The sequence below is a fragment of the Triturus cristatus genome, chromosome 1_1, assembly GCF_964204655.1.
Source record: "Triturus cristatus chromosome 1_1, aTriCri1.1, whole genome shotgun sequence".
Classification (NCBI taxonomy): Eukaryota; Metazoa; Chordata; class Amphibia; order Caudata; family Salamandridae; genus Triturus; species Triturus cristatus.
The window spans coordinates 461,046,561-461,074,521 of record NC_140579.1 but is presented as its reverse complement, the minus strand read 5'-3'; positions in this window follow the sequence as shown (position 1 = coordinate 461,074,521).

The window sequence follows — 27,961 nt, the reverse complement described above, 5'->3', positions numbered from 1 at the left end:
TTTTTTTCCCGTTCTTTGTTTTCCCCCCCCTTCCCCCCTCCCCGTCTTTCCAACTTCATGGGAGTCCGGAGCAGTAAATCCGTATGGACCCACGGGTAGGAGAGGGGATGTCCGAAGTGCCAGGGCAGCTGACACACTGGTCTTAGAGGGACATTGAACTGGATAAAAGAGTAAGCTTCATGACATACATGGGTGTAGCGAGGATTGACAAACGGGCGAAAGGCAACGATACTACGAGTTTTAAACAAACCCAGAATATCAACATCATGAGCAGGCGTTCTCACAGTTGGAAACGTCAGCCACACAGTGTCCCATATAGAGGCAGACAAACGCAGTGTAGATTTTACAAGCGGATATATTATTCAGAACGGGATTTGGTAAACAGACACAGAAAAGCATTATTTAGATATAACTCGAGAAATACATTAAGCCTCATAACAAGCACGAGCTTAGCAAACATTTACCACGGGCTGGAGGCATTAATACTACGAGTAAGAAAGGATGTACACCACTAATGAGTTGGTTCACGGATGAAATTGTCAGACAGTCAATAAGCGAGAGGCATCTGTACATGAGACAATATGTATTATACTTTGTTTTTTCTATTCAGTGTGTGACTACAAGAGATCACCCCTACACATGAGATCTGCATGGTGCAAGTAGGCATCTCCCAGTAGGTGAGGAACAACGAGGTTGTGTTCTATATTTTTTTTTAAAAACACACGATTGGATAGATAAATCTCCTTTCACGTTGGTTAAACACCATATATACACTCAGACTAAGATGTCTAAATAGAAGCACCATAGCACCTGGAGACCAATGGAATTCCAATGAACGAATGCTATGCACCACGTGGGACGATGGTCCCTAGACGAGATATAGCGCGGCAACTGGATCTGACCCTAACTTATACAACAGTGATGACCGCTAAAGTCATGTTTTTAAAATAATCCCAGTTTTATAGAGCACGTAGTGTGGTGTTTAGAGTACAGTGAATTGGCACGAAAAAGTTTCTTGGATTATACAATTTTGCTCTAGTCCACATTGCCACAACTAAGTGAGCACTGAGGTAGGTGGTGCACGCACAGTCCACCTTCATTGTAGAAGATAAGAGCACTATATAGGCACATTAGCAGTTACGATAAGTTTATATAATACAAATGTCTAATTGTTTCTGTTTGATATTTTTAATAGAAAAACTACTGGCGTCGGAATACGAACACGTAAAGGTGAGTGCAGTAGGCCTCACTCTCGGGGTGCATGTAAAAACGTGCATGGACACACGGCAGGGATATATAAAGAGAAAGTATATTTATCGCCCTGACGAAGGCCCCCAGACCCGACTGGGCTAGTTATAGGGCCGAAACATGTTGGCAGCAAATTGAGGGTACATTTGAATCAAATTTGTTCCAAAATAACCCCATAACGAAGTTTTTAGTGATACCAAGAGTACCCAAGAATAAAGGATCTAGTGAAGGGATACTCGTAGGTATTTTTAATTAGAATCTGGTTCCCTGCTTAACCAGTACCCACTTATCTAAGAACTCCCAGTATATCTGTGGTTGAGTCCGCCCGGAGAGTACCATCTTCTCTGGGTGTGGAGTAATAGCCTATGATGAAGCATGTCACTATTATGTGAGTGAGGCTTTTACTTCAATATCTTTGATATTCCATCTGACAGTTGGGTTTTGGAAGATTACTCCACCACAACGGATGACTATTATCTTCTACTCTTCTAGAACAGTTGCTCATTGTGAAAAAAACTGTAGGACGGGAGAACGCAACTGTGTCGTTTACTCTCTCACTCTCCATGTGTGATAAACATCTTTCCAATAGGCCAAATTATGTTTCTGAAAACATTTGCATTGAGGATATCCAAAATAAACTTCTGAATTCATATTAACACCTTCCCAATAGGCCAAATGATGTTTGTGAAAGTATTTGTTGTGCGTATATCCAAAATATACTGATTAATTCATGTTGATATCTTCTCAGAATTTTTGCGTCAGACATATTAGATATGAATTTGGTAATTCATAAGGTAACCAACATTTGAACTCTAAATGTGGATCATTGCACAATGTCCATCCTTTAATGCATTTTAAATACACAGTATAGTGTCTAGATGTTGAAGTTGGTCCATCGTGGAAAACATATGCACTGTTTTAAAAGTTCTTCCTGAAATTGTTAATTTGGGTTTCCAATTTTGTTCCATCACCTCTACAACGTTGCAGCATTAAAATGATATATTGTCCACATCTTTCTATAAATAATGTTGATAACATTTCCGATTTGCACTGAGTACATTCCATATCTTGATTAGCTGATTTCACTAATTCGCTGAAAGACACTGTTTTCAAATCTGGTATTTTCAAATATATGAATCTTTCAGTGTCTATTTTAGTAGTGGATGAAAATGAACAGCTGTCACATGTATGATCCCATCTGTAACGTAGTCCAAACAAATTTTCAATTTGTATTCCTTCATCTTCCAATACTACAAGCATAAACATAAGAAATTCCTGAGCATCTTGCTGTACATTTTGTGTAAATTGTGAAGAACCAGAACATACATCCAGAAGATTTCGCACATCAGAAGCAGTATGGATTTTGTTTTATCAGTTTTCAAATTTTCAAAAATGTAATGTAACATAGAACAAAATCTTTTTTCTCGATTTTTCATAATTGCATGCTGTAGGTTACATTAGCGTAGCAGTTGATACCTGAACTCTATTCTAACTGACATCCTACAATATTAGCAACCGTGTTTCCTTCTATTTTCTTTGCAGATTCATCATTCTTTTCAAAAGAAAAAATTCTTTGCAACCTCAGTAAAATCTTTATCATACTTTCGTTTTGGACGTATTAAACGTTTTTCATAAATAGGATATTCACCTAAGCAAGGAGCATACAGTCTTCTTAACCTATTGTACTCTTTTACACAATTTACATCTGCACTAACATTTTGCTCATCAAAATCAATCAAATACAATCCAGATAACGTTCTTACTCGAGACAATGCAACATATGCCATACCCTCTTAAAACACAGAACTTCCAATATTTACCAAAGCACTGTCTACACTTAAACCTTGAGATTTATGAATGGTCACTGCATATGCTAAACAAACAGGAAACTGTTCTCTACGACCATACAAATCTTTTACAAGCAAGAAACGAACAGAACGTGCAATCTGTTTCACCTCTTCTATCTGGTCAAATTTAATCTTAAAAAATTCAATTCCATCTATATTTGGATAGCTAACAAAGTCAACAACTTTCCCCATTGGTCCATTTACTAAACCCTTCTCAACATCTAAATTACACTGTAATATTACCCGACAGTTTACAGATACATATAAGGTCTTTTCCAGCCAGCAGTGTTAGATATTGATTTTTCCAATGAGTCTAATTTTAACTGTAATTTCTCTGACAGAAGAATAGTTACTCCTTCATGCTCTATTTTATCAGTTGCTTCCAATTTCATTATCGGTTCATAGTTTCAAGAGTTCTTCATTGAATGTAGAGCATTCTTATAATGTTGGCATAAGGCAAATTATAGACTTCTTTTCTGCAATTTTTTTGTAGATTGTTTCAGGTGCAATATTTTCTTTTGGAAACAAGTTTCTTAGTAGCCGACTTTCTAAACCTTTTTTTCCATCGTTTTTTAAGACACCAATTCTAATATCTTGAAGAATGTTTCCATAATCTTCATCATTTTCTTGTTGCATGTTCTTAGTAAGTTCTTTATATTCAAAATAAGTCCAAATGTTCACATTTTCAATACTTCCCAATGATTTTTTTAGTGTCTTCATGAAGAAGGGTCTAAAATACTGGTTGGCCTTTCACAGGTGTGAGTTGTAGATCATCAAATACAATTACATGTTTTCCTTCAAATAAAACATCGTAATTTGTTTTTAAAAACTGCTACATCCTCAAATGTACAAACACAAGCATTAAGTTTGACATCATGCTTACTTTATCAATTACCAGAAGTTTAATTTTCTTCAGTACTCTTGAAACTTCGAAACAAGCTTCTCCAGATAGCTTGTGATAGTCCAACTTATTTTCATGTTCTACTGGTAACATAAGTAGACAATGTAATGTAATCCCTTTAATGTTGTGTGCTGCTAACCCAGTTGGAGCAGTTACAACACAAGACAAATGTGATTCCGTTGCTTTCTGTAGATAACTTGACAAACATTTGATCAAGAAACTTTTCCCCGTTCCAGCTTGTCCACTGATGTACATAAGAATCGGTCTAAATTATGTACATTGACAATCATTCTTTTCATGCAGTAATCCCTGTTGTATCTGTTGTGTAACTTGATGATATATTTCTTTCTGTTCAGTATTCAGATGTTCCTCTAAATTTTCCAAATCAATATTCTCCTGTTGTGCTTGCTGCATCACCATTTCCACTTCACTCATTGCTATTGCCGCTTCATTTTCGAGTATGGCTTCTTCTAGTGGGTCTTGACATTGTGGAGCAGAACTCTGAATATCTTGAGAACTATCTCTAGCTATTTCAGCTGCAATAGTTCTTTCTTGATTCAATTCTTTGTTCAACATTTGGAGATAATTTGGTAAAATTGTACATTCAATGCTATATTTACATGCATTGAAAGAATCTTCATAGCAGTCACAATCTCCAAGTAATTCCATTTCAGTCTGCCAAGGTTTGAAGAGTTGCAATAGAGCTAAATAGAAAAACTTTCTTTTATCTGGAGTATCGCAACTTAGTTTCCTGTGATTAATCAGATTTCCTTTGGCATGCTTTACCAAACATCCTTCAGATCCAATTACAGCGCATTTTCCTTCATTTATATTTTCCGTAACATTTTTTTTTTAAATTACAATGTTGCAGTATTTCGTATAGACATATCTTTTCCAGGTGTGGACTTCTATTTGGATAGTCCGTATCCAACATATTTGTTTTCAGAATATCTGTACTTTCCGGTTCATTCAGTGCCAAGTATTCAATTTCTTGTACAGATTTCAAAACACGATTTCGTGTCGCAGCAAGACATAGACTTATCCAAATGATTCTTCTTGACTTTGAATATAAACTTGTAGATGTCAATCGATCTGAACATTCATACGATCCAATTTCTTGATGTGAAAGCATCTTCAAGCTGAAGCTGTACAATTTGTTGCCAAGTGCCTTCTCCTGTGAAATTTCCTCCCACATTTCTTTCAATTCTGTCTTCTCAGATTTCGCAATATATGACGTGACATAGCAAGCAACAGCAATTGAGTTATCTGCAACATATTGTATGTCCATATTTGCATTCCACATCTTTAAAATCACTGGAATGTGATCATTGATATATTTTGATTCTTCTGTTCTTTTTATATTATAAGTATTTTTTGGTGATTTTCGAGTGATAGTATGCCTCACTGCAGACATGCAAAAATGTTCACTCATCCTTTGGAAATTGCTGGATGTGGAAAACCGAATCAACATTTTGTGTAAAATTTTTCCTTTGACATGTATTTCCCTCGACAATATTTTCCACATCGATGACTTTGAAATCGTAAAACTTGCTGTCTTAAGATATTTTCTCCTCCTGTTTTCGGAAACGCACAGGTAACTTAATCTTCATTAAAAGATAAAATAGTATAATCCGGATCAGTTCCAAATTTGGGTGCATCCTTGATCCATAAAAGTATATGTATATGAGGACCACCTCTAGCTTGGTATTCCTTTCTCCAAAGGAAATCAGTAACTTCACCAATAGGTAGATTCTTTGTATTACAGATGAAAGACATCATAGCTTCAAATCTATGACTAAAATATCTGCAAACATTTACAGGATCCAGGGAACACAGTTCTCCATGTGTCTTCAATTCAATATTTTCTATATGTGAATTTGCTTTTCGTAGAAAATCCAGTAAATCTTCCCATGCATACTCAGCACAGCTAAGTGTAACAAACCACGTAGGGGTTCCTAAGTTCTTTATCATACATTTCAGTTCCCCATGACGTCGATACCAATATTCATTAGTTCCACGTTGACATGCCATCAAATTAATTAACAGCGATTCTAAATTATCATCTCTTTCTTCAACTTTGTCCATGAATTCCTTTGCAGTAACATGTTAAAGATAAATTCCTGTTTTCAATATGTGGTTGGCTGCATATAAAAGTGCAGACAGGTCAGTTTCAAATACAAAATGAACCAAATATGGAATACACTGGCGAAATCTTAGTTCTTCTGAGTATAGTCGTAAAGTACGATATTCAGAAGCTGGAATCTGAACTGGTCGTACATCATATCGTCCACCTTTTCCAGTAGGGAACAGCTGTGGAAAACAAAGAGCTTTTAAACTTTTTTCTCATACACTCATGGGAGTTCCTTTTGCTTTTTTAAACTGGAACAATTCAATAGTATCTCCTATCAGTTCTTTTGAATGTAGAGGGTGTATAGTATAATGTTCATAATTTTCTTCTTTTCTTGACTTCTCCACTTTTTCTATTTGTCCACTTGAAATGTGTCTTTCATCTTCTAAACTAATTTCTTCTTCTTCTACATTTATATTTTTATAGTAAATATTGTTTTGCACCAGATATAATGTAGCCTTTTGGACTTTCGTAACATTTATTAACTCTTGCCATATTTTCCAACTCTTTGTGGGTACACCATTAACAAGAATGACTACAGGTTCAGTGTCCTCTTTTTCTACACCAACAGTTTCAAAAATGTTCTTAAAATCTAAAGGTAAATACACAGCTCTTCCTTTTAAACCTCTTTGTAGATCTGTAGGAGGCAGCTTACCTGTTTTAGGTTCCATACGAATTATAGCCTGAAACGGGTACACAGATTGAATAAGGATAGACTCATATGTATTTAAATCTATAAGTTCTGGAGGTATAGCTACTAATTCTATGTCATTATGGACAGCTCTAGCTGGCATTTTATTGTCTTCTAATTTATTGTAACAATATTTACAAATATATTGTTCACTATCCAACTCAAAATGACCTTCCACAAACAAATCTATAGCAAATTCCCTTCATTTATCATTGGGTACGTCGGCAACAAATACAAACATAATTGAGATTTTCACCAGAAACTACTTTAAACTTTCTTATTTCTTTTTCAAACTTCACATCAGTAGCATCTTCTATCTCTTATTCAACATCTACACATATCAAAGTCGCACTTTCTCTGCACTCCTCTTCACGAGCAATGAAACCTAACTCTATATCATCGCAAACCTTTTTTACATCCAACACTGGACTATGCAAAAGAGCTGTATTAATTTAATTTAGACATAATGAAGGACTTTTCACATAGTATAATCTTCTTACGAACTTCCGCATTTCAGAATGATGTACTGCTAACATTCTTAAATGATGGAAACGACTTTGACACACTTTCCTAGAAAGACAAGCCAGAGAATGACCTTGCAACCCTGTATTTTTTCTCACTTTGCAAGGATCCAGTCCTTGTAATATCTTAATCTTCTGTTTCACACTTTTTCGTCCATATTCTCTTAAGAAATTTAGTAAAATATCAATAGATTCCTGACATATACTACAAATACTACTACAATCCCATGTAAACACTGGAGCCTGGGTACGTCTCCCTTGAACTTCCTCAGCTATTACTTCTTCAACATTTCTAGGAACCATCTTTTATTTTTCAATTGGACAACCATTTTTCAGATCATAACAACGACCACAGGTATCAACTGCATGCACTAATAAGGTGCCGATTCTGATCCGTCAAAAAAATTTACCGTCCGACTCGTATCCGTATTTTTTTACGTACGAATCGTACAATTACCGTACAAACGGCCAAGTACGTTTCGGACGTGAAAAATACCTACGAATAGCATCGGGAAATGTCTACGAGAGGGAGTCGGAATTTTTTACGTCCGAATGGCCTCGTGAAAAGTATACGAGAGGGAGCCGGACATTTTTACATGCAAATCGTAAAACAAAAGTCCGAACGCGCAAGTACGATTTGTACCGCCCGTCCGAATACACAACCGTATGTAAAAGCCAACGCAGTAGCACACATGTACATGGGTAAACTTGTGCCCGTGTATGAGCCGTACAGCCCCCCCACCCCCCAATATTTCAGCACCGTACACCCCACTGTCCGCACTGTACCCCAGGCCCGCATGCGTACGCGCTGTACCCCCCCAGTATGTGCCATACCCCCGCATGTATGTGCCGTACCCCAACCCCATGTACGCGGGTACTCCAGGCCCGCACCTGTACACACCGTACCCCCGCATGTACACGCCGTACCCCCCCATGTACGCGGGTACCCTTGGCCCGCACCTGTGTGCGCGGTACCCCCGCATGTACGCGCCGTACCCCCGCATGTACGCGCCGTACCCCCCCCAAAGTACGCGGGTACTCCAGGCCCGCACCTGTATGCACCGTACCCCCGCATGTACGTGCCGTTCCCCCCATGTATGCGGGTACCCCAGGCCCGCACCTGTACGCACCGTACCCCCACTGCCCCAGGCCCGCACTTGTACGTGCCGTACCCCCACCGCCCCAGGCCCACACCTGTACGCGCCGTACCCCCGCATGTACGTGCCGTACCCCCCCATGTATGCGGGTATACCAGGCCCACACCTGTACGCGCCGTACCCCCACCTCCCCAGGCCCGCACCTGTACGCGCCGTACCCCCACCGCCCCAGGTTCGCACCTGTATGTGCCGTACCCCCACCGCATGTATGTGCAGCACCCCAACCCCGTACCCCAGCACCCTCACCCAGCATCGCGTATGTACGGACCGTACCTACGCAAAAAATACTCGTACAGAACCAGGACACTTTAAAACAGCACAAGGAGGGTCAATTCGACTCGCACAACACCACAAAACACGTCTACATGACAAAATACATCTCAAAGACTGACCTGGCACATCCAAACAGGCAAACGGAGGCCCAAACTCAAAACCACCTCTTATAACACACCCACCAAAATTCAAACACAGCCACACCCAAAAATGGACTAATAAAAAGGGTCCACACACACAACCCATGAGCCTTTGCAACAGACCCACTGCTGCCAGACCCCACACACAAACAACTGCACCTTACTGACCCCTTAACTACACCTTAACTCACACACCTTCACACAACCTCCTTCACAAACACCCCCACTCACATTCACACACACACCGACACATTCACACCCACACACCCACAACCATCCACACCCACACCCCACACCATGCCCACAGACAAGAAACCAATGTTCACAAGGGCGGAGCTGGAGCTCCTTGTCAACGAAGTCATCAGAGTCAAACCACAGCTGTTTGGAACATTGGTCAGACAGACCAGCATAGCCCGAAAAACCAGCCTGTGGCAGAGGATCGTCGATAAGGTGAATGCTGTTGCGCCCATCCGAAGGACCAGGCATGAATGCCAAGCCAGGTGGTACGATCTGCGCAGGGCAGTCAAGAGGAAGATGAATGAGGAATACGCCCAGAGTAACATCACTGGAAGCAGGCTGCCCCGCAGACCCGTACACTACCATCCCTGGGAGGAGAAGGTGATGGCCCTGCTTCCGCCGGTGGGAGTACACGGAGTTGAAGGAGTCGCAGAGCCTGGTGAGTACAAAAACAACTTACGTAACATGTGGGCAATGGGGTCCACACCACAAATACACCAAATGCACGCAACTTCCTCCAAGCACTCACCGCACACAACCACACTCAAAAACCACGCTCATGCCACCAACGTCTCCATGCACCATTCACAAATCAAGCCAATGCCATGTCCCAGGCTACACCAACCACAAACCCAAGACTGGATGTCCGGGAGGCTGGGAGGGTGGGCCTCACAGAACACATTGTGAAAATGAGAAGCAGACACCAATGCCCTCAGCCCATATGGCATAGGTACATACCCATGCACAATGCACAGGGACTGGCAAAGTACTGACAAGGTCGCTGACACTTGGCCCTGCTATATGCAGCACAAGGCCTTCCTGGGACCACTGTACACTCAAACACCAAGTCCAAAAGCACAGGTAACTAGCACAGGAACTCACACTCACTGTCATGCCAGCATTCACCATGAGGAGACACACACATCACCTGGGAGACCCAATGCCAACTCACACTACACCCAACAGCAGTCCCGGTCACACACACCCCCCTTACACAAGCACACACCCCCGGGGCAGGCAACCGATTTACACACTCTCACAATGGACATGTGACACAAGACCAATCCATTGCCAAATAAGCATCCTAGCCAAAATTCTACAGGTCAAACACTCAGGAGAACATATCAATCTGTCCCCCGCAACATACCCATCCCCAAGTGGACATTGAGAGGAATGCTAGGCACATCCAACTACCTGGAGGAACTGTGACAACTTGAATATGTATGAAACATGGATGTCGCATGAAACAGCATTAACATTGTCTCTCTCTCACACACAGGGCAACGTCGTGGATCTCCCCCCAACACTGGGGGGGAACAATCACAGTCCCCGGCTCGGCGTGAAGATGACCCCACCGGCAGCGACGACTCTCACCACTCCGTGGATGACCCCGACCAACCTGGCCCCTCTGGTGCCCAAGCCCCTGCAGCACCTGCGTCAGGTACATCTGTACCAACCACCACCCCCATTGCTGCCACATCCCAGGAGACACCCAGGAGCCCTGCTCGCACTGAACAACAGAGCCAGTCTGACCAGGAGGGACAAGGTTCTCTGGACACCCAGGAGGAGGCAGGCAACCCTGCAAATGCCATCCCTCAGGGGTCCTGTAGACCCGATGTGCCCACAACGGCAGGCCAGGCTCAAGTGGGCAGGGGTGGTGGGAGTGGAGGCAGGCAGAGGCGCGAACCTGACCAGCCAGCTGAGGGAACCGGTATGTCCAACATACGCCACATCCTGGACACATACCGGCGGGACACCTGGGGCATCAGCCAGGTAGTGTCAAGACTCACAGAGATGCAGGGGACCCTCAATGAGATCAAGAACATGCAGGCCGAGCAACATGCCAGTCAACAACAACACCAAGGACGGATGGAGGCAAGACAGGCTGAGCTCCTGGCGGTGCAAAGGGACATGAGCCATTCACTCTGTCGGATTGCCGACAACATGGGCAACCCTCCCTGTGACAGCAGGCACAGACCAGCACCAGCCACAGGGAGGGAGGAGGAGGAGGATTCATCCGATGGAGTGTCCCAAACATCGTCAAGGCCTGCATCTGAGGGTCCCCGGAGGAAGGTGGGTCGTCCACGGAAAAGACCGTCAGCGAACCATCAACATCTCCCAGGTGACCTGGCCTGGCACCTGGCCCTCTGGCGCAACAGGAGCACCTCATCCAATGACATTCTCTGCCACATGGACTTGCTGGTCACAGTCTGAACAATGATGACCAACACTGTGCTCTGGACTCTGATGACTTCCAATGCCAAGGATACCATCTCCCCCTGTGAACTTTGGATTCTATTCCCCCGGTAGAGTACCTAATTTCACCTACCAAAACACGTACCCCACCGCAAATAAAAATATTATTTGGTTCATGAGACGTTGCTGTCATGTTGCTTAATTCCACAACATATGTGTGTGTAAATGTCAAACTATGCCTGAGTGTTAAACTAACTCCAACCATCCATACCCTGGGATCTGAGTCTGGTACAGGACACACATGGGTCACAAGGTATTATTCAAAGCAGGCATGGCGCAGAACACTCACCTGTGATGGCCACAAGCTGCTGAGGGGGGGCTTGCAATACTGAGCGGACAGACCTATTTGGAAGATTATCATTAAGGCATAGAGGTCATGGCTCATGTGGAGGTTCCCGGGGAGGGAGTCCCAGGTATTTGTTGGCAGGTGGGAGAACTATGTCCTGCATGCTGGAGTACGGTAGATGTGAAGAATGGTGGCCAGGGCAAGGTCGGATGCACGGAGATGGCCCAACGGGGTCTCGAATGACAAGACGTACAAGGTTGGTTTTGTGTCGGGGTTGTGGACTGCCTCCTGAGTGTGGGTGGGGAGTGTTGAGGTCATCCTGCAGCAGACAGTGATCCATTGCAGCTATCTATGGTGGACGGTGATGTGGCTGGGGTGCAGGATGTTGAAGCTGAGGTGTGCAGATGCACCCTGGATGTGGACAAGTTTCCCGGGAGTTTGGATGTACGTGCTCCGTAGAGGGCAGGCCAGTATTTGACACGGATGTTGTCGTGGACATGGGGGATGGTCTGTCTTTCCTTGGAGTGGATCTATCTGTGGATCATGTGCATAATGCAGAGGGCGTTGCAGCATGAAGTACAGATGCTGTGGACTGACATGGCAAATGTGTGCGAGCAATACATGATGCACACCATCTTGTGTGTGTGGCCACTGGGTGCCGGGGCAGGGCTCTTGCGGTGGGACACAAACAGTTGACCCAGCTGTAAGGGGACAATCCTCAGATGATCACCTCAGTCCTGTACAAGTCCAGCCTCAGGTGGCTCATGTACAGCCATTCATCAATGGATCTCATGCATTCAGGAATAATGGAACTGGCAATGTCTGCATCTTTGGTGAGGGTGAGGAGCACCTGGCTGTCAATGGCATACCAGCTGATGAGGTGCTCTGTGCATGTGATGGTGGAGAGGGGGGTCCTGGACACATTGTAGATTGACACGCTGAGAGATGATACCTGTGCCATGTGCCAGAAGACGACACCATACTACATGCAGAAGCCTTGAGTCCCACTCCCATGGCCTTGCTGGAGTACAGAGCCGGTGAGTAGGAGGGACATGACCTGGTTGGTGTGACAGGCCCTGGAAGGTGTGGCAGCGCTGTGTAGGCAGTTGGAGAAGCACACTCAGCATGCAAAGGTGTCGTGTGTGCGCTTAGGGTATGTCTGACAGCATGCGGTAGATTTGCAGATGGACATTGCTTGGAGTGTGGCTGCTACATCAGACTGTAGTGTGATGTGTGTCATGCAAGGACATGAGGGTCGTGCAATGTGCATGTTGCATGTGCTGATGGTCCAGCCTTTGCCACCGTGTGGCGCCAACTGTGGCATAGACAAGCTGAGGACAGCCAAATGAATGGGTGGAGGGAGGAAGGGAGGAGCATCTTTGAGGCGTGTGTGTTGCCAAATCAGGATACTCTGTGGGCCCTTGCTGCAGGGTCCGCAGCGGCAGGCGGCATGTCCTTGAAAATATGCCAACATTTGCACGCAAAGACTAGGATGTCTGAAGGACAACTGCAACAGGCGTGTGTAAAGGAAGAGACAATGCATGCACAAACACCAAAGATGAATGACACCGGATCAGGGAACTGAAGGCCGAGCTGCGCACAGGAGACACACCCTCAGCAGGTGTTGATGGCCCATTGTGTGGACCAACATGCCAAAATACATACACAACCATGGACTTTATGCACAATAGGGATCATAATCCATGAAGAACTGCATGCATGTTGCTAAACTACACATGGACTCCTCTGCACAATCTTTCACAACTATGCCAGAGATGCCGCATGCAAAGTGGCAAGAGACCAGCATTGACAGAGATGAGGCACCTTGGAGTGTGAGGAACACCTTTATTACTCAGGCTCACACTAAGGGAAATGCATCCTTTTGAACAGACTCACAGGTCATTCCTCTGACCATGTGGGACCTACACTGGACACCCCCTGCAACACACAGATGTGTAAAATCCTACTGAGCTGGCCCACAAGTGAAGTGTGTGAGCCAAACACCCCTTGTTCCACACAGAGAGTCTGCAATTTGCCATTGAGCCTCTTATGGGGATGTCCCACACTATGTCCACCATCAGCATCCGTATGTTCCTGAGGGACGTTTGACACACATTGATGCCTTCATCACATTCCACAAAACATTACAGATGACTGTCAGTAAGGGTGAATATCAAGTCATGGGAGCCATGCCACATGTCATGTGCCCCATGGTGAGTCGACAGGTATGCATGGTAACACAACATGCACAGGAGCAGTCCCAACATAAACCAAACACGTACCACACACAAAATGCCTTGCTGCACTCCTTACCCAAAATGACTTTTCACCATGTCCGTGCATGGAACGCTGATTCCGCACACGTTGCAATACTCATGAGGAATAGCTGGAGGCCAACAAAGACACAAGCAGACGACATGCGCAAGAAACTGTGGATGACAGACACACCACAAGTCAGCAAAGAGCTAGTTATCGGCAGACATGGACATGTACTCGACAGGAATGATGTTGTCACCATGCTAATTTAACAAATTAGTGTCCATGCTAAAATGTGTGGAATTACATCATCACTTGTATGACACATCAGAACACACCTCCAAGTCACTTAGCACACAGTCAGCTGGACACACACATTGAAACACATGCCACACAAAGCTCAAAGCGTGCACACTCAGACACAGGGACTCGCCATTATGAGAAGAAGTTGCGGATGAGCTGACTCCGGATGTCCTCCTCCTCCTCCTCCTCCTCACTTTCCTCGTGCCCAAGCCCTTCAACCTCCACGGGTGGATGTTCCTGCTCATCGGGATCCAGGATGAGCGGCACTGCCTTCTCCACTGCCATGTTGTGCAGCATGCAGCACACAAGGAAGATTTTGCAGACCTTCACCGGGGCATATGGGAGGGACTCGGCGGTCTTGTGGAGGCACCAGAATCGGCTCTTCAGGAGTCCAAACGTCCTCTCAATCACGCGCCTGGTCTGCCCATGGGCGTCGTTGTAACGGTGTTCTGCGGCTGTTCTGGGATTGCGGAGAGGCGTCATCAGCCATGTCATGTTGGGATAGCCAGAGTCCCCTACATGGAAACATCATGTGAAGAAGTGGGTCAGGAGATGCCGTAAGATACAAAGATACCGCTAAACAGAGGACAAACAGAGTATACCCACCAACAAGACATGCTCGTTCGTCGTGCAGCCGCAGCATCATTTCTGGCACCCTGCTACGCCTCATGATGTAGGCATCGTGTGCTGACCCTGGAAAACGGGCACAGACATTGGAAATCCACATGTTAGGTAGACACACCACAAGGGCATTAATAGAGTGATAATGTTTGCGGTTCCGAAAGGCTACCTCCTGTGCCTGTGGTGGTACCAAAGCCACATGTGTCCCACCAATGGCCCCAATTACATAAGGCATCCCTCCCAGGGCATAGAACTCACCCTTGACACCTGTCAACTGCTCACTAGTGGGAAAGGATGAATTCATCCAGGTGCTCCAACATGGCTTCTAAAACATCATGCAGGACACGGCTGAACATTGTCTGGGACATGCCACCGACATCAGCTATGGTGAATTGAAAGGTACCGGTGGCAAAAAAATGTAGGGCTGCCATCACCTTCATCTTGGGGGTCAGAGCAGTAGGATACCTGTGTTGCGGTTGGAGGTGTGGTTCCAGCCAGGTGGTCAAGCGCTCAATCAACTCTTGCGAGAAGCGGTATCTTCGGATGCAGTCATGTTCACGCATGGCACCCAGGTCTGGCATTGGTCAGGGGAGAGGCGGTGCCCTGCAGAGATTTGGAAGGAATAACGATGAGCGAGTACATCACAACAACAATGTCAATGAAATGAGCACATGTTCAACAGCTAATACACATCTGCTTAATACAGAGTCTGGTCTGTGCAATGCATCCAGCACACGTATGCCAGCAAGGTGATACTCCTACGAAGAGCCAGCTACAATAGTTTATTTGCAAGGTCGACGTGACATGCCATGAAACGAGCTGTGTGCCAGTGTAAGTGAAGAGCCAGACACATTACAGGAGTGACAGACATCCACATATCTGCATTTGAAGGATGTAATCTCATACAGCCAGCAGGCGGGAAGCTAGAAGCACAGGTCAGATGTCATTTAAAAAGGGCAGATCACACACCTTTCCATGAAGGGGTACATGTCAAATGCTGATAACCCAGACATTGAGACAACGCAGATATGTCCTCAGGTCGCAATACCATGTTCGATGCATGCAGACACATGTCACATGGCATTGCACATGTGGCATGGTGTGCGTAATTGTGTGCCATGCACATATGCACACAGACACATGTTGGATGCTGCAACAGCAGATGGAGTTGACGGAACACCAACTGCAAGCTCATGGGAACACATGACACACACATGACATAGTCACATCGTGGCACGCAGGTAGTCACATGTCAGGTGAAATTATCCGTGTACCTGCCATCAGGGGACAGTTGCGGGTGTTGGTGACTGTGGCATACCAGTGATGCAGTGCTTGACACATTTATACTACATGCACACATGTGCAAAGTGTGAAGGGGAAGTGTGCCACATAGTGCCCCATCACACATGACATGTGTAAACAGCTCATCACACATCTATTGTGCCACAACATGAGGAGACATGTGCCACATCGCTGTCTGACACACCTAGGCCCTGCACATGAAGGACTGCACTGACAATGACTTGATGTACAGCCTTGTGCGAGTCTGACACCTCCATTCCTTTCGTGTGCGCCTCCTGTCACCAGTGTAAGCTGTGAAACGCAGTACACACGGTCTGAGGCCGTGTGTACGGGCCGTACACGCGTGAGTACGGGCCGTACACGCGTGAGTATGGCCCCTATCACTATAGTTGTGTTACCGTAGGCCATAGTGATAGGGGCCGTACTCACACGTGTACGGGCCGTACACGCGCGTGTACGGCCGTACACATGTGAGTACGGCCCCTATCACTATAGTTGTGTTACCGTAGGCCACTGTGATAGGGGCCGTACTCACGCGTGTATGGGCCGTACACGCGTGAGTACGGGCCGTACACGCACGTGTACGGCCCGTATACACGCATGTACGGCCCCTATCACTATGGCCTACGGTAACACAACTATAGTGATAGGGGCCGTACTCATGCGTGTACGGCCCGTACACGCGTTAGTACGGGCCGTACATGCGCGTGTATGGCCCGTACACGCGTGAGTACGGCCCCTATCACTATAGTTGTGTTACCATAGGCCATTGTGATAGGGGCCGTACTCACGCGTGTACGGGCCGTACACGCGTGAGTATGGCCGTACACGCGTGTGTACGGCCCGTAAACACGTGAGTACGGCCCCTATCACTATGGCCTACAGTAACACAACTATAGTGATAGAGGCCGTACTCACGCGTGTACGGCCCGTACACGCGTGAGTACGGGCCGTATCACTGTAGTGATAGTGCCCTAGGGGTACGTGTGAAACGCGCCGTACCTGTGTGGGGATTTAAAAATTACAATGGGGACACATGAGGGACAAGTATTAGGGCATGAATGCATGCTGGTTGTCATGGATACCGAGTTTCAAGTTCAAAACTTTACATCATGTGGTCTGGAAAAAGCAGTTTGCCACATTATACATTGTTGCAAAGTGGTTGTTGACTTGACATGATGCTGCAAATTCGAAAGATGCTAAGGCTGTCACTGGTGTATGTTTAAAGGGATTGGAGGAAACGTAGGATGCAAATGAGTCTGACCAATCACTCTGTACTCCTGTAAATGAAATAGGCCAGCAATGCAGATATAAGGCAGGCAGAACCCATGAGAGAGCACTTGCCTGCACAACATGTCAGTCGATACCACTGCTGCTGTATTGTCTCCCTCTGGCACCATGTCAAGGACTGTGGAGAGGGCCCAGCCTTTCACCCAGGAGGAGAATGAGGCCCTGCTGGATGTGATCCTCCCACGGTACCCATGCTGTATTCTAGACCAGGGGAGCAGGTGAGTGCTGACTCCACTACCTTTGCCTGTGCACCTTTTTGTGTCTGTCACTTCTGGCATTGTGTCCAGGTGTGACAGACATGCAATGTTGTTTAGAGTGGGTCCCAGGGGGAGGTGGATTGGTTATGTCTCTCATGCAGGGCTTGATGTAGTTCATGTGTGCACTCCTCACTTGCATTGTGCTTACTGTGACATTCACTGCATAGTGCATGGTACATTCAGCCTGGCTAATCCTCTTGGGCATCCTTGATCTATTGTCCTGCGGTGATTCAGTGGTCACCCCGGTGTGACAGGTGACTGCACCCACAGATGTGTGTGAGTTGAGTGGAGCTGTGGTGAGAGTGGTGAGAGTGTCCAAATGATGTGTACGCCCCCTGGACATTGATGTGTGTGAATGTTCCTTGTCATGTGGGTGAGTGTCTATGTGGAGTGTTGCACCACAGCTGCATGGAGGAGGCAACTGCTTGACCCATCTGATGTGAGAAGGAAGCCGTGCTGTGTGTCTGACTTGCTGAGCTAGCCCCACACCTGTGACACCCCCCTGGCAAGTGGCACATGTGCAGAGTGAGCTTTGTATCCGCTGTTGACAATGGCAGGTGATTGATCTGTGCCTGTGTGTGTCTGTGTACTCTGCTGCAGTTTCGTCAGTGGCCTGGGGCATGTGACTGCTTTGCGGTGCTGGCCATCAGCCTTGTGTTGCTTGGGATGCACAGTGTGTGCCATGATCAGGGATTGGTTCTCACCCCTCATGCCACCTGTGTACTTACTATGCCATGTAGCGCATTGGTGCGTCCAAAGTGGCAAATGTCCCTATGACTAAGGTGCTATTACTTGCCAGCATACTATGCCCTGTTCAACAAATCAAAGATGTTAAAATGTGTGTCTCTGTGAAATGGTGCAGGTGTAGTGATGTTGTCCCACTTTGTCATCCTCACAGGTAACCGCCTACCATAAGGGGAAGATCTGGAAGGAGGCCGTCAAGGCCGTTCAATCGGTGGAGGGTCGGCCCCTGCCACAAGTGAGGAAGAGATGGCAGGACATCCGGTGCTGGACCCGGAGGATCGCCCGGGTCATGCTGAAGGAGGAGGTTCCCCGCAAGCATGGCGGGCGCAGGCACCTGACCCACCAAATGAAGCGTGTCCTGGCGGTGGTCTTCCCTGACCTGGATAGGCGGATACAGGAGTTACAGCAGCAGGAAGGGGGTAGTTACATGTGTGTTTGTTGTGTGTCGCCAGCTTTTGTTGTTGCTCAGTCGCCTGGAGACACTGCCAGGGTATATATGTGCAGTGCATATCCTGTTCCCCCACAGTCAACCTGTGCTGTTCTTCCTCCCTTCCCCTCCTTGACATGTGTTACCTGGTCTGTGTGTTATCACTATTGCACATGGTCATCTAGGCTGCCAGTTAATCAAGGTGCACACTGCTTTCAGCATCATGTGTGGGGGTGGTCTGCATGTGCCCTGTCCTGTTCAGTCATTTGGGGGTGCATAATTGTTGGCACTGATGCTGAGTCTCAACATAGGAGTGTGAGGTTTTAAAAGAACAGACTTGCAGCATGCATTACCAATGTTGTGGCCTGTTACAGTCAGCTCATTCCAGGACCATGGAGCAGTGTGCCCACTACAGTCCCCTGACACAGCCTGCCCTCCTAATCATGTGTGTCATCCAACACTGTGCACATTCACTGTGGGTTCAGCATGGCCCTGCCTCTGTGGCATTCTTCCCTGGCCTAGGTTGTATTTTTCACATGTGTGCTACATGTGTCCACTGGACAGGGATACACCAGTTTGCTTGTGCATACTCACACTGTGCAGTGCCTGTGTGGCTATTCACAACAATCTGTTGATGGTTGTTTGTGACAAATATGTTTTGCCAGCCCTACAAGGTGATGTTGTGTTAATGAAGCGAGTTTTCAAGCACAGTTATTGTAACCATGAATAAGAGGTGTCACTTCTTGATCGGTATCAGTCACATTGACTCAGGTATGGGTGGGTGTGTGCGAGAGGGGCGTATATTTTCAACCCTGATTGTTCATTGCCAGTTCTGACTTTTGTGTGATAATTCGCAGTACAGAAAGTCACCGTGCAGTGCCCCCGTGATGTTGGCCGTGATGTTTGTGCTTCGTAGCCTGTGTCAGTTTTTGACAATCATGTGTCCTGCGTGTACATTTTTTGCACCTGTGTGTGGTTCAGATGCTACACAGTTGTGACTTTGTGTGCTGACATCTGTGGGTACATTCTGGCTTGACATGAGGGTGTCCCCACAGTACAGTTAGGCTTTTTTACAAAACAATTGCAGGCCCATTAGCTTATTCATTGTCCTGGGTGTGGACATGTGTGCCACTCCAGATGACAGTCAGTAGGTCATATGTGTAGCCAACTGTGTAATCAGGTGACGGATAGCCATGTGACAAATGACATTATTCAAGTTGTTACTCAGAGAAATTGTCCCTTGGCAATCACTACACCTGTCAACATGTCTCAATGTTTCATATGCTTGACCTTGTTGTTTTGTTGTGAAGGACAATACTGTGCCTGCATGACAGATGTCTCCCAAGGAAGTGCACAAGACACGACCTTTACACTTTCCTGGGACCCGCTGGCACATTTTAAAGTAAGGCACAGTTTGAACAAAACTTGTTTAGAGTTCAAACATATACATGTTCCCACAGTGTGGTTGCATTTGGGTTAGTCCTTGGTTGTAGCCGATACCAACTTACGAGTGTCAAGTCATCCAGACCACCGTGGTGCCATGTATATGTACTTACTGATACCCCATTTCTGCCTAACAGTGGCTTATTTGAATGAGTCTGGCAGCTCAGACAATGACTGTGTACATGTAGTTTGGTGTGCACCTCCTTGTGTGACTTCTGTTATACAGACACATGTGTGTTCTGTTCACAAAGTGGCACATTCACACATTCTAGACATGTCCATTGTGTAAAGGGTTGTGATTCTCCAGGAATCACAATGTATTTCTTTGGGGTTTCCTAAGTACTCACAGGTCTCTGAGTGTGGGGACACCTTCTGCATTGGCATGTGGTATTTGGCTTTGGGTGCGACATTACTGTTGGGTTCACAGTGAAGAAGAGGTGACATGCCTTCATAGTCTTGCTGTGCTCAACTGATCCCAGACACTAGCTTCTCAAGATCTTGGGATTTCAAGTTATTTTCTGTTGTGTCCTAATTTTCATTTTTTCCAAGTGGCATGGTGGGTCAACCAACTGGGGAGTGCAGGGCTTACATATGTGGGGAGTATTCTAGATGTTACTCATGATGCCTTTCCTGTTATGCACTGTTGCCTATTTTGTTTGGACTCATGTGTCAGATGTATAGAGGTGACTGATTTGTTCCTGTCTCTTCACCTTGCCCACAGCATCATCGGAGGACAACAAGGGAGACACCGGCACGGACGTGGAGGAGGGATCGAGCACTGGTGCCACCACTGCTGAGGAGTCGGCGGAATCTAGTGGCACGGAGAGCGAGGGGAGTGAGGCGGAGGACCTGCCCAGTACCAACACTGACTACGAGGCTGACGGGTCCGAGGCTGAGCTCCCAGAGGGGGCGGAGGCTGCTCCCACAGCTGAAAGGAGCAGTACATCTCTCGCCACTCCCTCCATTCCCATCACCGCCCTCACACTTGCTCGGGTCCCTTCTGTCCGTGCTAGGCGACCAGATGTCTCCTTAGTGCCAGGCACTGCACCCCCTGCCCCTGTCCCCCCTGCTGCCCTCACTGCCGAGTCTGTGGACATTCAGCAGCAGTTGCAGGTTGGGTAGACATCGATCCTGACTGTCCTCCATGGCCACACCAGACTGCTGACCCAGATGGTGTCGTACATGGAGGGCATGTCATCAGTGATGTCTGACCAACGCATGTTGCTGAGGTCCCTGGACTCGTCACTGACGGCAGTAGTGAGTCACCTGCAGCACTGCGTCCCCCCTACCCCTGCACCATCCACAAGTCCAACACCCATGCCTGTCCCAAGCACACCAAGACATCCACACACACGCACCCCACCAGACACAAGCAGCACACCACCACGTAAGGGCAAGTGCACACCTCCTGACACGCACACTCAGTGGGAAGCAGGCACACCCACTAGGTCTGGGGCACACAGGCAGGCACGCAGCCACAGTCCTCGTCCACATGACTCACTCCCCAGTCCCTCCGATGTCACTCCCCTTGGCTCCCCTGCCCCAGAATCGGAGAAGGAGGCCTACTTTGCTGGGCTGGGCCTCAGCCCCACTAGTTCACCTGGCAGCAAACGGTCAAGGCACTCCACGGGTAGGGGAGTTTAGTCCCCCAGCCTGTCCACCACCTCCCCCAGTAGCGCTGCAGGCCGTGCCTCCGACCCCCCCCCCTCCTTGGGCCCTGTTGTTTCTCTGGGTGCAGGGGAGACACTTGAAGATCTGGCAGAAGTGTGCAGCGCTGAGCTCGCCTCCACCTTTGGCGCTGCCCCACCCCCTGTGGTGGAGTCGTCCGTCCCTGCACCTACCACACCTACCCTTCCCCCTCCTGTCCCTGCGGTGCCTGGTCCTTCCCCACATGATGCCCCCCCCAGTCGCTGAACCAGAGGTTTAGTATGTGCAGGCAAGCTAGGGGAGACACGTGGCCATGTGTCCCCCCCCAAGGACTTCATATCTGGACTGGCCATTGGCCTTTGTACATAGTGTTCTTTACTACATCTTGTTTTTGCATGCTGAATAAAGCATTTTCTTTTCCGTTTTGAAAAGTCTTGCATTTCATGTATTGATGTTGATGCTGAGGCTCCAGGAGTTGGGGTTGTGGGAAAGTGTTATGTTTCATGGAAATGTTGCAGTCTGCATCTCATGGGGTGGAACCTGGTATCTGCGTGCCCTCACAAGGTCTCTGCAAAGAATCTTTGGTCGTGTCTGCTCTTTGTGTTTGGAGACATTGTCCCTAGGAGTGTTTCTCCCTCTGTGGCACCTGACAGCTCCCCAGCAGAGGGTTGCACAATTGTTGTGTTGCCCTGTATCTACATTTCCTTTGTTGGTGATGGATCCCTTCAACTCTGGCCATGCCTGCTCAGCAATGTCTCCGGCTGCATCGTCTGTGCCATCCTTGGTACTCACTGTACTTGTGTATAGAGTATTTTGCCATGCCTTCATGGAGAAATTGTCCCTTTTCCGCACAATGCATGTGTGTAATCCCAGCCTAGCACACATATGGTACTTGTTCTGCTGGGTATTTGAACACCTGACTCACAATTGTGGGCATTGTATCTGTGGGAACTCCACCCTATTCCTTCCATGACAAACAACATCTTGGTGGCTGTCCCAGCACCTGTACATTCCTATCAGTCCTGGGATGTGCGTGACAGTGTGTGTTCCCTTTGTCTCTCTTAGTTTAGTAGGCATTGACATGACCATTCAGTCTTGTGGCATGATCTCTGTGTGTGTATTGTGCTGCATCCGCCAGGGGTGGGTATGCATGTGTGATTTGTCCTCACACCCACATGTGGTGTGTCATGCAGTGGGGGAAAGACATCCATCCTCATGGGAGTGGGACACTGCTGTCAGTGATGTGTCGTTATGGCACTATCGAAGCAAAACCAAAGGAAATGATGGACGGAGTGTTGAACATTGCAAGCACTCACCCCCAGTCAACTGATCTGGCTTTAATCCACCACCGTTCTTTAGCCCACTCTGCCACCCCAGTTCAGACATGGCCATATGCAAATCAGTCTGACCCTGTGCCTCATGGGAACTGTCCAGCCCGAACTGCCAAGCCATGTCTTCCCTGGACCGGAAACAAGCTTCCTAGGAACGGTTTCTGGCATTTCAGCCGTCTTCAGCCAGGCTTGCTTGAATCCAGTGGCAAAGTGAGCAAGGGACTCACGTCTGAGCATACCCTGCCAACTAATGGGGGAAAGACATCCATCCTCATGGGAGTGGGACACTGCTGTCAGTGATGTGTTGTTATGGCACTATCAACATAGTCCAAATATCGGGATGCGTACAAACACCCATGGAATTGGGATCATCTGATAAGGATGCACACACCCCCATGTCTGTGTCCACTGCTGGTATTCGTCTGCACCAACCCCTCACATGTCTCTGTCCACTGCTCGTATTCCTCTGCACCCACCGCTCACATGTCTCTGTCCACTGCTGGGAGTGATAGGCACCCACCCCCATGTCTGTGTCCACTGCTGGGAGTGATAGGCACCCACCCCTCACATGACTCTGTCCACTGCTGGGAGTGAGAGGCAACCACCCCCATGTCTCTGTCCACTGCTGGGAGTGATAGGCACCGACCCCCATGTCTGTGTCCACTGCTGGGAGTGATAGGCACCCACCCCATGTCTCTGTCCACTGCTGGGAGTGATAGGCACCCACCCCTCACATGACTCTGTCCACTGCTGGGAGTGAGAGGCAACCACCCCCATGTCTCTGTCCACTGCTGGGAGTGATAGGCACCAACCCCCATGTCTGTGTCCACTGCTGGGAGTGATAGGCACCCACCCCATGTCTCTGTCCACTGCTGGGAGTGATAGGCAACCACCCTCATGTCTGTGTCCACTGCTGGGAGTGATAGGCACCCACCCCCATGTCTGTGTCCACTGCTGGTATTCCTCTGCACCCACCCCTCACATGTCTGTGTCCACTGCTGGTATTCCTCTGCAACCCACCCACCTACTTGCCCCCTTGCTGTGATACACTGCTGTCCTGGGCATACACCACCCCCAATTCACAGCTGATGTGCTGCACCAAGCGGTAGACCAACATTCGTGGCGTGTGTACGCCTTGTATCCATCATGTAATGGGGCCGTAGGGGTACGGGTGGCCTCTGTCCACTGCTGGGAGTGATTGGCACACACCCCCATGTCTGTGTCCACTGCTGGGAGTGATAGGCACCCACCCCCATGTCTCTGTCCACTGCTGGGAGTGATAGGCACCCACCCCTCACATGTCTCTGTCCACTGCTGGGAGTGATAGGCACCCACCCCTCACATGTCTCTGTCCACTGCTGGTATTCCTCTGCACCCACCCCTCACATGTCTCTGTCCACTGCTGGGAGTGATAGGCACCCACCCCCATGTCTGTGTCCACTGCTGGGAGTGATAGGCACCCACCCCTCACATGTCTCTGTCCACTGCTGGGAGTGATAGGCACCCACCCCCATGTCTCTGTCCACTGCTGGGAGTGATAGGCACCCACCCCCATGTCTGTGTCCACTGTTGGGAGTGATAGGCACCCACCCCCATGTCTCTGTCCACTGCTGGGAGAGATAGGCACCCACCCCCATGTCTCTGTCCACTGCTGGGAGTGATAGCCCCCCACCCCTCACATGTCTCTGTCCACTGCTGGGAGTAATAGGCACCCACCCCCATGTCTCTGTCCACTGCTGGGAGTGATAGGCACCCACCCCTCACATGTCTCTGTCCACTGCTGGGAGTGATAGGCACCCACCCCCATGTCTGTGTCCACTGCTGGGAGTGATAGGCACCCACCCTCATGTCTGTGTCCACTGCTGGGAGTGATAGGCACACACTCCCATGTCTGTGTCCACTGCTGGGAGTGATAGGCACCCACCCCCATGTCTGTGTCCACTGCTGGTATTACTCTGCACCCACCCCTCACATGTCTGTGTCCACTGCTGGTATTCCTCTGCAACCCACACACCCACTTGCTGTGGTACACTGCTGTCCTGGACATACACCGCCCCCAATTTACAGCTGATGTGCTGCACCAAGCAGTAGACCAACATTCGTGGCGTGTGTATGCCTTGTATCCATGATGTAATGGGGCCGTAGGAGTACGGGTGGTACGGCCCGTACCCCTGCATTCATAGGGTGTGTATGGGCCGTACCACGCATACCCCTACATCGGCTCTACAATGGTGGTACGGCCCGTACCCACGCTCTGAGGTGCATGGGTACGTCCCGTACCACCATTGTAGTGGTGATGTAGGGGTACGCGTGTACGGACCGTACCCACGCTCTGGGGGGCGTGGGTACGGTCCGTACCACCATTGCAGTGGTGATGTAGGGGTATGCGAGTACGGACCGTACCCACGCTCTGGGGGGCGTGGGTACGGTCTGTACACACGTACCCCTACATCACCACTGCAATGGTGGTACGGACCGTACCCACGCTCTGAGGGGCGTGGGTACGTCCCGTACCACCATTGCAGTGGTGATGTAGGGATACGCGTGTACGGACCGTACCCACGCTCTGGGGGGCGTGGGTATGGTCCATACCACCATTGTAGTGGTGATGTAGGGGTACGCGTGTATGGACCGTACCCACGCTCTGGGGGGCGTGGGTACAGTCCGTACACGCGTACCCCTACATCACCACTGCAATGGTGGTACGGACCGTACCCACGCTCTGAGGGGCGTGGGTACGTCCCGTACCACCATTGTAGTGGTGATGTAGGGGTACGCGTGTACGGACCGTACCCACGCTCTGGGGGGCATATGTACGGTCCGTACCACCATTGCAGTGGTGATGTAGGGGTACGCGTGTATGGACCGTACCCACGCTCTGGGGGGCGTGGGTATGGTCCGTACCACCATTGTAGTGGTGATGTAGGGGTACGCGTGTACGGACTGTACCCACGCTCTGGAGGCGTGGGTACGGTCCGTACCACCATTGTAGTGGTGATGTAGGGGTACGCGTGTACGGACCGTACCCACGCTCTGGGGGGCGTGGGTTCGGTCCGTACACGCGTACCCCTACATCACCACTGCAATGGTGGTACGGACCGTACCCACGCTCTGAGGGGCGTGGGTGCGTCCCGTACCACTATTGTGGTGGTGACGGGTATGCGTCCACGTCCATTTCCGTTGTGGCGGGACGTGGAATTGGTGGACATGCCCCCCGAAGTGACCAGACCATGGAGGTAATTAATGTGCAGGTTATATTTGTTTTTTGTGGGGTGTGGGTTATGTTTCCTGCCCCTTGCCCCCCCCCCTTTGCCCCTGGGGGTTGTTCTGACCTTCTGCGGCGTCTGCGGCGGTTTCTGTACACAAGGTCGTAGGCTATGAGGGCCGGGATGACATGTAGGATGGGGTCCATGGCTGTCCGTCGCGTACCGGTGCTCCTTGTTCGCGTCATCCTCAATTTCCCAGGAGTTTTTGGCTGCCGTAAAATATTATCCATGCGGAGTGACGTAGGCACGGATCGTACTTGCTGGTTCGTAAAACGCTGCCTGACTCCGTCTGGACGTCACGTACGCGGTGTCCCGGATCGGAATTGTGGGTATTTTTTTGTCGGTCCGTCTTTTGTACGACTCGTATGGAAATTGTATTTCTTTACGAATCGTACTTGCGGGTTTGTAAGGTGTTTTACCCGGGGACGAGTCGGACGGAGAATACGCTCCGTACGACCATTCGTACCCGGCTTTTACAGGATCGGAATTGGCACCTAAATGTTGTTGGAAATAGCTTTCTTATTTAAAAAAAGGTTCCGTACTAGAAGTATGCTGCCATTCCCCGGCAAATATTTTACAAAAATTAGTTCTATTTACAATTATTTTTCTTTTACATTTCTCCTTCATAGACTGCATTATTGCATTTAAAATTTTCAATCTTTTTAAAAATTAAGATAAACAATTTTCTTTTCAATTCAAATGCTTTTTCAATGACACTTAGAATCTCCTTTTTTGTGTGTAAAATGCTGATCTTTTATATTTTTTCAATTTTTTTAGTAAATTGTGGAGTACTCTACTTTTCTACAACCTTTTTCGAATTTCTGAAAATTGTTTCTTCCTGCTTCCAACATAATTCTTTTTCTGATAATCCAATTTTGCACTTTTTTGTACATTTTTCTTTTGCTTTTGTTTCACTGTTGTTGTTGGATCTCTCTCCTCTTTATTTTTAGAATTTGAAACACTTTTACAAGTTTTAAAAAAAAAATCTTTACTTCTCTCAACAGAAGGCTTTTTCTTTAAAAATCCATGTTGCACTTGATCTAATTGCTCTTTTCCTTTTTTTTTACATATTCCTCTTTTCTTGGTTCTCTTTTTTTTTGCAGTTTTCTTTTCATTGTAACTCTTTCCTAATAATTATGCAAAATGTCTGTAAAAAAAGAAAAGTTTTGAAAACAATTTAATATATTTAAAATAATTATATAAATATATTCACATGTCTAATTATAAAAATACATATAAAGAAACTACATCAATGATTTGAGCAGTGGAACAGTGCTACCTGCATAATTGTAGGAGTGTATGAGTAGTGTGTAAGATAGTAGAGCACAGCATTCGTAGTACACATGTGATTGTGGAACTGCATGGTTAGTACCTTGTTTTGAATGTGGC